This window comes from Quercus suber, unplaced genomic scaffold (assembly GCF_002906115.3).
Source record: "Quercus suber isolate HL8 unplaced genomic scaffold, Cork oak 2.0 scaffold_43, whole genome shotgun sequence".
Taxonomy (NCBI): Eukaryota; Viridiplantae; Streptophyta; class Magnoliopsida; order Fagales; family Fagaceae; genus Quercus; species Quercus suber.
Window position 1 is genome coordinate 1,676,218 of NW_027069508.1, and position 3,926 is coordinate 1,680,143.

The window sequence follows — 3,926 nt, forward strand, 5'->3', positions numbered from 1 at the left end:
GCTGCCTCTTTTATTTTGCAGTACAGTCAACTCCTTTTATTTGAGTGATGCTAAATATATTAGAAAATTTACTTCATAATTTTTAAAAACTGATGTTTCTGCAGTTAGCTCCATTTTCTTACTTGCATACTCAAATTGCAGTGTCAAATTGCACAGTTAATATCAAATTGCTATCTCCATTCAAAATTTTGTTATAACCCTTTTAAGGCACTGTTCAAACTGCACAAATACTTCACAACAATGTAATAGATTGGTACACAAATCACAGATTAATTAAAAATACCATATTCCATTGCTAAAGTCTTGGATTACAAAGATAATTACACCAAAAATCAGGCCTTTTTCCACTAATACCTACCCACCTAATGATCCATTTTTCCCCCCACCTATTTAGCAAACCAAAAGAAGCATCAAACAGAGTAGCATCCCACTTATCACCAGAGACAGCCCCAGGCAAATGAGCAGCCTCTTCTCTCTCTTCCTGTAGCCTACAATGGCAACTTCAAGGGTCAAAATCCATTGCCTCTGCTCTGGAATCAGCACCTTGCCACGCTCGTAGATTTCATTATCACGCCATTGAAAAAATTTACACTTGCATCCAACTTGACATCCAAGGGCCAGATAAAACCCATTATATCTTCAACCAAAATCATGAAAAACAAGAACAAATAGTATTAGCAAATACTACCTTACCAGCAAATACTACCTTATTAGCAAAACCCATTAACAAATAGTATTAGCAAATAGTATTAGCACAATATTCCAACACTTGTATTAGCAAAATACAAGAAAAGCAAATTTATATTGTCAGCAACAAGCTGAGAAAACCAAAATTTAATTTTTTTTTTATTTTTTATTTATTTAAGAAAAGAAATTCTGGGTTCCCAAGACAGATTAGCAAAAAAATGAAGAAGGAAAAAAATTTGTTATCTACTTTTTTTCTACGAATTAGCAAAAGAATTTGGTTGTCAAATATTATGAAGCTGTGTTAGTTTAAGATCAAAATGATGGTCTTAGAACTAAGAGAAATAACCCAGAAACCAAGAAAAACCCAGAAACTATATAGAAATTTAGAAATTTAAAAACCCAGAAACTATATAGAAATTTAAAAACGTTACACGAAACGGCCTTACCCAGAATAAATTTTAAAACCCATAAACTATATAGAAATTTAAAAACATTACACAAAACGACCTTACCCAAAAAAAATATTAAAACCCAGAAAAAATATTAAAACCCAAAAAAAAAAAAATTAAAACCCAAACAAAATCACTACCTTACCCAGTAATTTGGACACCCATAGAACTTTCTTCCAGGATTGTTAAGTGTCCATGAAACGACCAAAACGAGTTTCTCCGAGCAGAAGCATCGGGTTGGACCCCTTTTCCTCAAACTTCCACTCGACGACATCGAGCTTGAATCCATGGTAAGCAGTTGATTTGAAGATGGTTTTCTGCTATGTGGTGAGCGAGGAGCAATTGATTTGAAGATGTATGGATTAATTTGTGACTGGTGAGGGACTTTAATCTGTGTTGTGACTGATGAGCGAGGAGCTGAGGAAATTTAGGGGTTAGGGATTTCTATTTGGTATTGACGTGATTTGGGGTTTTATTTAGGTTAGGGAGGGTCATGTGAGGGACACGTGACTACTAAGGGAAGGGAGTAACTAACAGTGCCAAGGCAGGTTACTGTAGACATTATTTTATTATTTTTTTATCAATGCCGTTTGTCACGTCAACAATATCCGTTTATGATGTAACGACAGAGACTAAAATGGAATCCGTTTTTCAGGATAGGGACTAAAAGCGGTAAAAATAAAATTTAGGGACTAAAACGAGAATAGTCTAAAAATGTAGGGACTAAAATGTGATTTTCGCCAAAAATAATATATCCCTCAATCACCCTCATTTACAATACAACATATTATTATTTACTCTCTCACACATTCTTTCTGTTCAACAACCGCAACATTTACTAAAACCACCATCACCACAAGCCCACCACCACTGCCCTACACACACCTGACACTACCACCACCAGCAACTCATAATCTACCATAAAAAAAAAATAAAAAAAAAAAACACTCAGACCATCAACACCACCCTCTCCGACCATCAACACCACCAAAAAAAAAAAAAAGAAGCTAAGCAACCCATGGTCCCCACCTCTACGGCTCGACTCCACCATCATCAATCACCACCCACGGCAACCCCCACCTCCACGGCTCCACCATCATCAATCACCACACCACCACCAAACTAACCCAAACCAACCAATCTGCACCAATCAACCACCACGCCACCATCGCACTGATCAACCAATCCGCACCGATCAACCACCACACTCGATCAACCACCACGCCGAACCCAAACCCACACACCACACTCGATCGACCAATTCGCACCGATCAACCACCACACTCGATCGCTTCCATCAGCCGACCGATCTGCACTGAGAAAGAGAGAAGGAAGAGAGCAAAGAAAGCACAAAAACTATGGGTTTTGGGTCCAAAGAGAGAAGGACGAGAGAAGAGTTACGAAAAAAAGAGAAAGAGGAGAGAGAGAGAGAGAGTGTGTTATCATTATTTAATAAAAAAATAGGAGAGAGAGAATTAAATAATAGTATTTAAGTTTAAAATTGTGCTACAATGCAATTCTAAAAATAAAATTATACTGTAGCACAATTATAAAAAAATTTACAATACTTAGCTTTTAGCCGTCCATGTTGGAAGATTTAGGACAAAAATACTAAATGCACCCTCTATGGCATATGGCATGCGGAATGCTGATGCTCTTAGTGTGTGGAGAACTTCATAGATGCTGGACTTTTCAAAAGCAGACTGAAAGACCCAGCAGTTATTGCATGTGTATTTGTGCCTACAACTTTACAGCAATAATTGTCTGTCCATGTGTTGCATAGGATACACTTTGATATATGGCTGTCGGTAAACAAAAGAAAAAAAAATCTTACACAGTAAACACTAACCAGATACGGCATTTTTTTTTTCTTTTTTAAATTCAAGAAAGCTTAGACAAGACCTGAGTCAGACTATTCAGACCTAACGTTATATTTTGTTGACTTCGCACGCGAGTGAGATTGTGAGGAACTGAGCCTACTGAGGGTCACACGGCGTGCTCAGCAAGCCATAAATTCTTAAGGCAAAAGTATAAAATTAATTCTCTAAATTTTATCTTTTATTATATCAATCTTTTAAGTTTCAGTTTTATTGATTCAGTCTTATAAATTTTAATTTTTGTGGCTACAATTATTTATTAGTCTTTTGTTAAGTCCTCCGATAGCAGCTATTAGTCTCCGTATAAGGGGAAAAGAAAAATGGACAGTAAAAACAGAAAAATTATCTGTAAGTATAAAAGCTTTTTGGGATGTTAGAGAATAAAAAAAGAAAAATGAATTAAGATAGTGGAACTTACTTGTTGAAAGACGCACTTGGATGATCTCCTCTGGAGATTGTTTTCTTTAATTGGCTTAAATGAAAACACTATCTTCTCAACAGACCAAAAAAAAAAAATGAATCACTAAAGAATAGAAACCGCTGAGCTATTTTCCTTGGTTTTAATGAGATACAAAAATTGTCTGTTTTAACAAGAAGATTTTGACTTGCCAACCTTTGCTATGCTGGCGGCTCCACGAGATACTACTGACTGAATAGTTGACACTGTTGATTTTTTCTGTTCCAACTTCCAAGAATATATATATATATATATATATTTTTTCTATTTTTCTAGCAAGGAGACTTATAACTACTAACAAAGGACTTAACAGAAGACTAAAGGAGGACTAAATTGACAAAAGTTAAAATTTAAAAGATTAAAATGACAAAATTAAAACTTAAAGGACTAAAATAACAAAATGTGAAATTTGGAGGGTCAATTTTGTATTTTAGCCTATTTTAAATAGAGAACTAA

The 3,926-nt window shown here is 35.4% G+C and overlaps 1 long non-coding RNA gene across 2 annotated transcripts; it reads right to left on the reverse strand.

Annotated features, from left to right (window-relative positions):
- Positions 1 to 269: 269 nt before the first annotated feature.
- LOC136066704 (uncharacterized) lies at positions 270 to 3,519 on the reverse strand. 2 transcript variants are annotated; one of them, XR_010628198.1, is made up of 3 exons: positions 3,432 to 3,519; positions 1,282 to 2,938; positions 270 to 637 (listed from the first exon to the last, which is right to left on the reverse strand). It is a non-coding gene; the product is annotated as an uncharacterized LOC136066704 (long non-coding RNA). The 2 variants fall into 2 exon arrangements; XR_010628197.1 differs by having other exon boundaries at positions 1,282 to 3,519.
- Between the last annotated feature and the right edge of the window lie 407 nt (positions 3,520 to 3,926).